We start from the raw sequence: 13043 nt of genomic DNA, 5'->3' as shown, positions 1-13043 counted from the left end.
GCCCTGCTCCAGGGAGGGATGTTAAAACTCTCTTGGCTATTGTGCAGGCATCTGGGAGCTAATTGATATGCAATGGAGCCACCATTTTCATCCCCATATCCTGGTTGTTTTCTTCACTGTGAAGACCTTATGAGCAGACCCCCAAGTAGCAGAGTACATGAACCATAGTGAAATGCCTTCAAATGAAGTACCTACCTGAAGCTAAGAAATTCTTTAATTCTCTGAATCTTTAGGTACCACCTTCTCACCAGAGCCCTCTGTGGTTCAAGAGACACTCCTTTTAGAGTCCAGAATCTCTCTGATCATGTAACAGAAAAGTGGATTAGTGACAAATTATTTCATTTTATGCAAATGCTCTTATTTCTAACCTATCACGTCAGCCTGAAAGCCTGCCCACTAAAGGAACTCGCAGAGGAAGAGGAACTGGAAAGTTGTTCTCTGATTCATGACTCCAGCTCCAGCTGTACTTATGATAATGGCTCCAGGCTGAATGCTCTCGGGAAAATGTGTATTTGGGAGAGGAAGATGCCTGGACAGTTTATTGAGATTTCCTGTGCTGCCATGAGCAATTGGTGACTTAATGAGCATATTTATAGGTACATTACAGGTCCTTTGTCATTTCAGAAATCAATGAAGTAATTTCCAAAGGAAGTTAGAGTGATCTATGGCTATCAGCTGCCCCTACTTAATTTATCATAAAGAGAAAAAAAGAATTCATCCATTAGGGTAAACTGGAAATGGAACAATTTGCCAGAAAGAAAACTTAGCTTTGATAGGATTGAATGAAAAGTTGTATGAAGGAAGACACTACCTAAAACAAAAAAGTATAGTGCTTCTAGTGGTTAAAAGTCTTTTTTGAAAAAAATTATTAAAACATTCTTTATGTCTCTACCACAACTACCACTCTAATGAAAAGAATTACAATTTATCGAGGACTTGTTGCATTGCCAGACCCCTGCTAAATACTTTGTATGCTTTACCTCTTTCAATCTTTATACCCATCCCATGCTTTACAGATAAGGAGAATGAGGCTCTAAGAGATGTAATTATTACAGAGGGGTGAATAACTTGCTCAAGTCACATAGCCAGGTAAAGGGGCAGAACTGGCTTGGCACCTAATTCTATCTTACTCCAAACCTGTGCTCTTAATCACTATAACATGTTTCCAACATTCTGTTATTCAACAGCTTGGGTAAATAGGTATGATCTGATCTTCTGGTAAATTCATTTCACTCTGTGTTTGAATACAAATTCACATATACACACATCCAATTTACTTATTCATCCCTTCAACCAGATACTTATTCATCACATACCTTGTGTCAAACCCATGCTAAGGCCAGGAGACCTAAAGATAAAAACATAAGGACTCTCTTCACACTGAGTTTATAGCAGGGAGACAGAAAAAAATAAACAAAAAAAAAAAACAAAAAAAAACACCTTTATAACATAGTGTGTGAGGTCATTAAGGAAAGTACAAGGTGAGGAAAGCAGAGGAGAAGTGGGGCGTTATTCTCCAAATACAGCATTGGAAGACTTCCCTGCTCATGTCAAATTACCAATGCTTTTTCCAAAGCTCCTGATCTCAGTTCAAATTTAAGATAACAGCAAAGGAATTGAGGTTGTTTACTTGGTTTTAGGAAAACTCCCATCTGTGTTTCTGCAGAGCGCACCGGAAAGGGTGTATTTCAAGACAAGGGAAATCTCCTTCTCCCAAATATAGAACCTCTAGGAAACTGTGTTCTTAATTTAGAAACTAACTTCAAACTTTGGTGCTTGCAGAGCAGGTGGGTTGAGGTAAAAGCACAAGCTTGGAGCCACTCATAGATTTCATTGTCTTCTTTCCATTTTCTTGGCAATCCTTAGAATTAAGTCCAAAAAGACTTGCAAACAATCATTTTCATATTGTTTGCACATAATAGACTACATGTTTCCTTGGTTGGCAAACGTGAATTTCTCTTCAAAATTAAAGTTTTGAATATAATGAGAAATGACTTTCAAAAGCTGTAATATTCCTTCTGTGAAAGCCCTGTTGAATAGTCTCTGTTTGTTCCTGGCTGAAAAAGGAAAAGGTCTTGTAAATAAAATGTGAGAAAAATGATAAGGATAGATAGCAGGCTGGAAGGGTGACGCAACTGCTAAATGTTATTAAGATGCACCCTGATACGGGTTGTATATTTTACACTACGCGTGCGTGTATCTCAATCAATCCTCATAAGAGTCTTATGAAATAAGCCGGGTCAGTTTTTCTTCCCTGCCTTCCAGTTGAGGAAGTAGAGTCTCTAAAATTATCATAACCTTCCTGGAGATTGTCTAGCTAATAAAGAGGACCAGAAACTGAACCCAGATCTACCTGAATCTGAGTTCAGTGCTCTCCACTATGTGGTATGAAACATTATAACTGGAAATAGACGTCTAGCTCCTTGACATTAAAATAAAAATCACTTCTAATGATGTTAATGGGGTAATGTATAAGGGAAGTGTTATATTTCATTCATTTAATAAATATTTATTGAAGGCAGGTCATTGTGCTAGGCGCAATAACAGACACCCAAAGATGAACAATGCTATACCCCTCCTTTACCCAGGAAGATCATGTGTATGTACCCATGTGTACATGAAAACCCATCTTCTCTAAATAAGGTCTGAAGTGTATTCTGGAACAAAAATTATGAAATACACACAGCTCCCATTCTTGAGATATTTCAGGCAGCTGATAATAGGCTTAGCCGAACATACGCAGTGATAAAAGATTGATATAGGATCCTGATTATACTTAAGTGTACGACCCTATTCATTGGTTTGAAATAAGCTTTATGTCACAACTGCCTTTAGACTCGCTAGGTCTGGTGGTCAAGGCTATTGTATTAGACCTTCTAAACTGTGTTCAGTTATCATGCATCAGATTCAGCCAATATTGTCACATCCTGACATTTGCTGTCAAGATCGAGCTCATAATTAAGCTGCTGGATTTGGGAACTTTATAATGAATCTCTTGATGGAACTTAGACTGGTGAATTTGACATTTCATTTTTTGTTTACAGACATGAGCTGTGGTATCAAAATACTAAGTAATACAGAGACTGCTGCAGAATAGAATACTATTCTTACATGTCAGACCACAAAGTGACTGCTCCCGTTCCTTCAGGCTGCAGATGGAGACTCTCCTTATATACAAGTCTGCAAACCTCCCTCTGTGCTTGCACCTCACTCTCCCTGCATGTTCCACACCAATCCTTGGCCCTAGTTAGAGAATTTGTCCTTTCCTAGTCCCCAGGAACACACAGTTTTTGAACATCTATTTCATTGCCTTTTAAATAAAGCTCTTTCCTCCTCAGAACACATTTTTCCCCTTGAATTTGTGTTCCTTTGTGGAGTTCAGACATATCCATCAACTTATCAGTCAGAATCTTGTATATGACTTGAAATATATTCCCCTAGGTAAAATATAATTTGGTGAAAGTGCTTTTTATCATTTTCAGTTTAACAGTTCTGAATTCTCACCTTGACTTTTAAAAAAATCATGCATTTCTAATTCCTTAAAGTTATAGACGGGTACAATTCTCAGATAATCAGTGAGCCACTGTCATCAATCACTTTTAAAATCATCAGAATAACTATGCAGAATTAAAAAAAAGATTAAAAGGTTGTTCTTTCGTCATCCCTTCTTAAGTTAGCCTTACCCTAGCCCTACCCTAAAGATTACTTTATGATAATATGTATTCTATCAAGGTAAGCAACTTATATTCCTATGACCTATGAAACATTAAGACCCTTGTTCAGTCTAAAAGTGATGTCATTTCCTCCATGCCACTTGCAAAGCTTTGTTTTTAAAGAGCTATTGTTGTATTATGAACTATATTGTTTCACACATGGTTCCATTGTCTGGGATATGGACTCCATATCTGTAGGTAAAGACTGAGAAGGAAAAGGGCAAGGTCTATTTATTCTCATTGTGTATAAACTTATGACTCTGGAGAGAAACCGTCACCAGCCCATAGTTACAAAGGGTAAGCAGCTGATCTTCCTACTAGTACTGGGTGGAAAATACATTAAAAAAAAAAGTTATATATATATATATATATATATATATATATATATATATATATATATATGATATCTGTAAAGCTTATCCTATATCCTTTCCAGAGGACATGAAGATGGAATAGAGTTTTGTTTTATTTGAACACAGAAGAGTTCAAAGCAAGTCTTAAAATCTTTCCAGAGAATTGCATCAAGATTATTTGTACTATCTTTGCAAATGTCTTTCAATAGCTAGCATGTGACTCACATTTTCAAACTGAAATATATATATTTAAACATATATATGATATACGTATACAGATATTTAAAAATACATACATATGTAATTCTTAAAATTAACGTATGTTTGAGTGATTATACCAATGGCTAGACTGAGATACCCCTGATATGCATATTCATGATTTTGTTTTCTGTTCTTTAGGGACTGCCAGATTGGTCATTACAGATTACAACGAACAATTTCTGTGCTTAAAGTTTTGGGTCTTTTATTGATTATTTATTTATTTGATTTGAACCAAAAGAATTATCAGTTCAACATGGTGACTTCCTTTGGGGCTCCCGCTTCACGCTGCTGTGTCACTTCTCAGTAGAGTTGCAGTGTTTTACACTCCCAGCCTTCTCCCCACCTTCACCTTGCCTGTTACCAGGACCTGCAACTGCTACTAAATGCCATGGTCTCCCCCACTGAAAGGCCAGTTAAAGTGGATGATACATGTGTTTTATGACATTTTAATTAAATTAGCATCTGCCTCAACCTAAGCATGTGACACTTCATGAAAGGAACTCTAAATCTTAAGCAGCATGGAACCCTTTGTAAAGGGAAATACATAGTCCATGAAGAAGGAAAAAAACTGCAGCAGGTTTCAAGCCAGGGAACCTGGGGTCCTGCACCCTTCTGCGTTAGCTGCTGCATTATGCAAGGGGCCCTTATTCTCCTTCTGGCTGGTGACTGACATGGGCAAGATGGAGGGACGACCCTCCTCTGTTATTATTACTAACATGGATATGTCACAGCAGGTCAGTTATGCAAAGCCTGCTGAGGGCATTTTCAGACTAGGCCTAATTCCCACAAACAAGATGATAAGATGCCTTAAACCAAAATGGATGAACTGCTAGGAAAGAGGTCATTTTAATCTATTTAGATTACTCTGGAAATACGAGACCAACGTATTTCAAAGACGAATGATATTATTTATCCTCATATTCAATGTGATGTGTTTACTTACATACACTGAGAATTCATTGGCTAGATTTTCACCTTCCTCATGAAAGAGGTCATAAAAGACAACTTGATAATCTAACTCAGTGACAAATGCCCACAGAATTCTACTCGTCTGGCTAAAACTTCTCTGGAGAGCTCTCGTTTTTGCTCTCAGAAGTACAAATGCAACTGGTCTTCTACCTTCACTATATATGCTATATATATATATGCTATATGCCTCTAAGCATAGGTTGTTGCTATATTTATACTCGTTTTCTCATAGGATGCTCACACAGGCAGAGTGGGAGCTAAATCGAGCTCTGATAGGGCTTCCTCATCCTGAGCCCGTTTTCAGAGCACACGGCATTCATAAATAGACTGCAAGGCTTTGGGCTTCTGAGGTCACTGTGCTTCACACAATTGTTCTCTGCAGGGCTACGTGAAAGACAGTGCCTGGGCTGAGGCCTGGAGTTCCTGGAAGCTGGGTTTCTCAGCATTGAAGGGCTATCTCTTCTCAAACAAAAGCACAGCCAGGCTGTGGACGGTGACCTTGGTCATTGTTCTTGACTTCAGAAGTGGAGGTTACTCCTGAAATGAAAGGACCGACCTCTGAGCGGATACCATCTTGCTCTCGGGACACCTATATAAAGAGCAAATTGATATGTGTAATGGGCTAAACGCTTGGCAAACTTTTCTCTATTAAAAAGGAATGCAAATTAAAGTATTATCCGAATACCTTTCCCTCCCACTTCCCTGACACTCCTCAGGCTTAATTAATCCTCACGGATGTCAGTGAGAGAAGGTGGGCCAAGTGTAGTGATGACCGGTTGGCAATCAATGTTTTGTAAGATGTGTGGGGAAGGTGAGAAAAAAAATCTAATATTCGGCAGTTGGATGAGAAGGTCTGAGGCGGTAGCAGGAAGGAAGATGATGAGGAGAGCATTAGGAATTTGCTGATTCGTAGGTGTGAATGCAGTGTGTTGCCATGTGGATATAGGTAAAGAGGGTTTGCTGTGGCAACTGAGAGATCACAGAGCGTCTTCAGAGTCACATTAAAAACGTGAGGTTTTTTAATACTGGCTTCCCTTTTATTCTGAATGGCCTACTGCAATTTTACAAAATCCATGAAAATTTTCTGAAATAAATACTCTGAGAGTATTTCCATGGAAGCTATAAGTTAAAAAAAAAAAAAACCTTTTAAGTGGAAAAAAAGAAAAGAAAACCCAAAATAAACTATTTCAGTCCTGCTCTCCAGGGCTCAGTAATGTATAGCAACTCTCAAAACGTAGGTAGGTCTCCTTTTGGGAAAGAGCAGACAGGGAGAGGAAACTAAGGATCTGATAAACAATCACTTTAAAAATGGGTACAAATATATTTCAGACTCTTTCTTGTCTGTGCAGAAGGGCATGAAGCCTTTACAGGCTGTGAAGTACTTAAAGAATTGCCATTAACTATTTCAGATATACAGTGTGATTTAAGGTAATATAATGAATTACCGTGTATCCAACATTCAGACAAGGAATAAGACATTACTATGCTACTTGCTTCCCTCTGCCTCTCTCTGGCTGCATTTCCATCCCTCTTTGCAAAGACATCCACTATGTACTGCTTTTAAATTTATTTGAAGTTAAACCACTAACTAAGCACTATAATGTCCTAAACAGTACAAAATGTTGACAACTTATTTTTTACACAGTTTCTGATGAAGGCAGGGATGCTAATATGTCCTCGTTACAGATATAGCTGAATCTACTCTTACCTGCCAAACACAAGAAATGTTTGAAAGCATGATATAATTCAAAGCAATGCTTTTAATATTGTTTTGAATAGATAGTCTTAGGAATATGGGCAGGAAATTAAAAGTATCTATATGGTTGTTTAAATAAGAGTCAATATTTTCATTTGAAAATATTTCTACTGATCTTTGAACTTTTACAAAAAAGGATTTAGGTCACATAGGATTGTAATTGACTTGCTGTGTTTGCATTGGCCCTGCCTATATTTACACAGAGCCATATTCTTTCTCTTACAGTCTCTGTCTCTGCCCTGGGCCACACTGGTGGGTATAGAACAGACACACATACATTACACACATGCAGAGGAAATAACCTCAGAGGCAATATCCTGAATCCTCAAAACCACCTGTCATTTCATTTAAATCAATATCAACTGATTATTTGACTAAATGGACCTAGGATTGGATTAAACTGATAGATCAATAATCAAAATGGACCAACTAGAGTTTCTTGCCCCAACAAAACAGAAAGTGATAAAAATGAAAATGATGAAATTGCTAAGGTCATTGTTTTTATTAAGCCAACTCTGACTTCTTCTGGGCTTGGTGTTTATTTCCAAAGCTAAACTAAGGATCTCCTTACTTTATATAATCTATAAGAACCACGCTACCATTTGGCTTTCTGTAACATTCCACAGTCATAAACATATCCCGAAATTTGGGAGCAGTCTTGGGGTTCATCTGAAGATGCTAACGTAGGCCAGAGAAGTTGGAGAGACATTTGGATGAGGTAGGGCCTTGGTGCTCCCTGGTATCCTGAAGAGAGCAATTAGCTCCTCTGTTTGTGTCCCCAGGCACCTGGTCTTAGGTCTGGTGCAGTGACTCCTGATATAGTCCTATAACTCAAAGAATTAGCAATCTTCAGCTCTAAAGTGAACTAAAATAGGTGGAATTGATTTAAAAATTCTAGAGAGGCTCTTGTGCAGCAGTGAAAGTGACAGTGTAGAAATTCCTTGGTAAATTTTACACTGTTTTCCTTTGCATTCCCCAATACTGGGTCCCCAATCCACTTGAGACTCTTGGTCATCTAAAGAGAAAGTGGAGGGTTGGGGGGCTGCTGGGCGGCGTCCAGCTTGCAGATCTGGTGGTTGATTTGTCCACCTGGGAAAAGGAGATTTCACAGTGACTGAAGATGCTATTACCTATTTTGGAGTCAAGGAACTATTCTAGATCTTAACCATCCCACCTCATCACAGAAACTTCCCCCACCCCTGTCCGAATTTGTGCAGCAGACTGCAGCATAAATATTTTCTAAGAATCCCTTGAGAACCTGCTAAGATCCTCCAAGACCCAAGTAATTTAGGTTGTAATGCAAAGTTGAGATACTGATATATAAGAGAGAATACAGGCAGCCACTCAGCCTTTATTCTGCTATGCTTTAAAAAAATGTTCTAGATATATTTCGCACCAGAGTTTATCAGACTTTAGTCTATCTTAACAACTCAGAGCTCCCATGAGTACCTGACACGTTATATTGGGTTGGCCAGAAAGTTTGTTTGGGTTTTTCCTTAAGATAGGAGTTAAAAAAATAAAATTCTCCTACTTTCCAATAAACTTGAGTCTATTTTTCTATGCTAATTTATTTTAAAATAACGAATCTACCACAGTTGGTGGAAACACACTAGGTGGTGACAGTGCTCTGGCTTGCTTAAGGAGAAATCTCATACCAGTCTGGAAGATTGAAGAGAATAAAGAAGCAACTGGACTCTGAGGGAGACGTAAGACATTCCTACCTCTACCATCTGGGAATGAGGCAGGAGAGAAAAACACAAAAGTAAACAATGACTCGTTCATTCCTACAGGGCTTCAGATCCATTTCTAAAGATCTCTAGAGAGATAACAGAGAAATGTTTCCTTCCTAGCAACCTCTCACTACCCATTCAGACTGGAAGCCTTTCTGCTGAGCTAGCGCAAGGCTCTGCTGTAACATAAAGGCTTCTCCCCCTGCACTGCTCTCCAGGGAAATGGCATAGAGCTGCCCACCTTTCAAGTCATTCCAGGCTAAGGTTAATCAAATACTCAACTCTTTCTTAGTCAAGTTAATAAATACCTCTTGATATTTGCTGGTTTCTCAAGATGGTCATGCTCCGTTCCCACAATCATCTTCCAAGGTAGGATTTTAGGGACTAAGTAAATTAAAGCCTATGACTCAGAAAAATCACTTTTGATCATTTTGTCATTTGTCTCAGGACATTTAAATAGCCTTAGACATACCATGAAGAAGACTGTCTCTTTTCTCTTGATTCCCTTTCCTTGAATAAAGCTTTCTCTCTCTTTGTCTTTGCGGGGCCTCAGAGATGATCATTTTTCGATCCTTCATGTTTTTGCAGCAGTATTAAATATCAGAGCTAATCAAATCAAGCATGCTATGACACGAACCAGATGTTAAACCCACCAAAACCCCTAGATGACTTTTTATCTCCTATTGTTGATGCTATAGATATAGTCCAATCTTTATTTTTATTTCTCTTTTTTTTGGGCTTTATTTTCAAAATTCAGTAAAGCATTATAATATTCTATTTCATTTTATTATAAAATGATTTTTTAAAAATTACTTAAAGAATTTGGATTAATTTTGTCCATTGCTTGAATTGAGTTGCTAGATTTTATAACGCCTCTTACATTTTAACTTGAGCTAACTTATTACTACACTCAGTATATAGATGCCACTTTAAAAGTGACCCTAAATTATGAAAATAAGGTGATTTCCTCAGGGTCAAACCCGTACAGACAAATATGATAAATAAGACGAGCCTTCTGCAGAAGTCATCTTATAGTTTGTATGCATATCACCTAGGTATTTCCTTAAAACCTAGGTTTTCAGGCCCCAAATCAGAGATTCTAATTTAGAATTTCTGGTGTGCACCTCATGACTCTACATTTTTTAACAAGCACCTCAAATGACTGTGATGATAATATTACATGTGACACAATTTGAGCAACTAATTCAAGGAATAGGGTGTCCCATTAGACAAAGCAGGAAGAGTAATAGGTCCCAGAAACCTAACCAAGACTTGAGACGTGAAAGGAGCCATAGCCTAAACAAGGATGAGAAATTAACATACTTGTTCACATGACTGAGAAGAAAACTGTGAGGATAAAGAGGCAGGCCCTCTGTACGGAGACTATAGGAGGGAAAATCAAAGCACAGGAATTTATGATCCCACACTGTTCAGAGAGAGAATATCTTGACACCCATGATTTCACGGTGGTTATCTCCCTATTGTGGAGACATATGCATCCAGTTTTCTGTGGCTTAATGGCAGTCTCCACTAAATAATCTAGGTTTCTAAGCGAACGTTTGATAATAATTTGGCGACCAGTTTTGACACTTTACAAGGGAGAAAAAGCCAACACAAATGCCCTGGTCTATTTAAGAGTTTTTAAATAATGCATTGACATTTTTACACATTGGTATCTTGTGAATATGATTAGCACAAGTCAGCTCATCTGAGTCTAAACAGCATTAAGCAGAGTAACAATCAAGTTTCTGGGCCTTCAAAAAAGTAGACTGTTAACTCTACACCAGGGTAACTCCATCCATGTTCTCCCCTCCTACACAGACCTGACAGAGTGCGTGGGAATGTCCACTGTCTGAAAGACAGCTCCACCACTCACTCTGTATCAGTAAACCAACCTCTTTGAATGCATGTACCCCTTTTGTAAGTGGAGGTAATAATATTCAGTGCAAAAGGTTGTAGAAATAATCAAACAAGCTAATAAATCAAAAATTATTTTACATAGTAGGTTTTAATTTCCATTAAAATTTTTCCTAATATTCCCCCTGCTTAGCAACGAGCTGAGCTTGCACTTTATTACTTTTATGTAATTTAACATTATTAGTTATTATTTAAAACCTCAGATACCATATATGTACCTGAGTGCTTGTGTGTGGGAGAAAACAAAAAATTAAAAGTGGTTATCTTGAGTGGTGTATGAAATTTTCTTTTGTTTTTCTGTATTTCTCAAACTCACATATACAATATTTAATGTTTTTTAAATTACCATTAAATGTCATTAATCTAATTAAATGATTCTTGAACTTGACTGCACACCAGGATCATCTGGGGAGCTTTTAAAAATTCCAATGCCTAGATATCCCCAGAGAAATTAATCAGAATCTCTGACGGCAGGATCCAGGCATCAGTATGTTTTTAAGGTGATTGCATTTTGCAGCCAAAGTTAAGAACCTCCGATCTATTTCTAATGTACTTATTCCTTATTCAGTTCCTTAAAGAGTCAAGGGATGACACCTTATGAAAGTTTGTAATATCTTGAGATTTAAATATTTTTCCCAAATGTCTTAAAAGGCATTTATTAAATCTTGCTACAAATCAAAATGGCTGAATTCTCCAAGATCAATATTTAATATAATTTCCAAATCTCAAGTTTCACTTATCCTGTTTAGCTAAGATTTTTTAAAAAAGGAATCTGAATCTCTGAAAATATGGGTATAGGATGCTATGTCCCACGTAGAAATTGAAGAAGCTCAGATGGCCAATTCTTTGGGCGAGCTCCCGAGGACCTACTAAGGTATCAGTGATGGTTGATCATATCAGCTTGGAAAGGGAAGGACCCACTAAGACATCAGAAAGCCTTGTGGTGGGAAGATACTTGAAGAGACACCAATAGCAGGTCATTGGCTGAAAAACCGAGAGACAGATGTCATGGCATCAGGAGACTGACAAAACTAAACAATGTTATACAGTTGATTAGCAACAGCAAGAGCCAACAATGGGCACAGAAGACCTCTCAGAGGAAGGGTAGAAAAGCAAGGTGTGGACTCTATTGGCGGAAAACAGTAAACATCCAGGAATGCAGATGGTTGACTTAGGGAGATTGGAATTGGGTAACCAGAGCAGGACTCCAATATTGGCAAGGAGGATTCTTTGGTCCTGGGTCTCAAGGTATTTTAGAATTTGGTTTAGTTTTTTGGTTTTTTTTAATTCAGGGTTCTAGTTGCTGAACTAGAAAAGACAAAAGCCATGAAAAGACAAAAGCCATGAAAATGGAATGGCTATACAAGGTTCAGATTGGACTAGAAACTCCACAGGCTTCTTAAGTTCTGCCTGAAAGAACAAGCCATGCCATCACTAGGGCAAAGCTCCTCTTCTTATGGAAGCAAAGCAGGCCCCATCTGGGAATTGTAAGGATACAGAGAAGGCCATTCCAGAATCTACGGAGAGTGCATGCAGCTTGCAAGGATGCTGAACGTGGGAGGAAGGCATTGCTCATCTGTGACCTCCCAGCTGGGACCTTAGAAATCACCCTGGAAGTGACGTTTTCCCCCAGCGTGTCTGATCAGTCACACCCCATATCAAATCAATCACCAACTTCTGGCAATTCTAACTCAATAGTATTGTTTAAAAATATCCCATTAACTGAATCCCTCTATAATTTCCCTAATTGAGGCTGACCTAATCACTCGCATTGATTACTACATCAGCCTCCTAATTGGTCTCTCTGCTTCCTCAAATCCACTGTAGGCTAAGAGAGATTTCTGAGCATGATCAGTGTTTTTCTGGTTTCTCTCTTTGCATGCTGTTTATCTCTATCTTCCTATAAACATTTTTCTCAGAGTAGTTCTGGGACTCCCAGGGATGGTCCATATGGGCTCATGAATAAGTCTAGTTGACTTTTGGTTCTGCTAGGTATATAAAGAAACATGTCTTTCTTCTGCTGTAGCTATCTCCTTGCAAATCACCATGTCTTCTGGATATTACAGGTCCCCTCTGGGTACTGCTACATCTGCTGGAACCCAAAGAATACCACCAGGTCACTGTTTCCATCACTTTCCCAAAATATCTGCAGATACCCTGAAGCCTCAAGGCATGGTTGTCTGCACTCAGGGAGGGGTTACAACTTGTGCTAGGGTCAGAGAAAAAATTAATTTAGCAATGCAGAATAGGGTCATTATTCTTTTGCAGTGTTTGCAGACAAAAGTCACAAGTCCAATTCCAAGCTACTTTCCCTCTTATCCATTATGGCTGCCACCCAAATCTC

This window comes from Balaenoptera musculus, chromosome 3, assembly GCF_009873245.2.
Source record: "Balaenoptera musculus isolate JJ_BM4_2016_0621 chromosome 3, mBalMus1.pri.v3, whole genome shotgun sequence".
Taxonomy (NCBI): Eukaryota; Metazoa; Chordata; class Mammalia; order Artiodactyla; family Balaenopteridae; genus Balaenoptera; species Balaenoptera musculus.
This window is presented reverse-complemented; position numbering follows the sequence as displayed.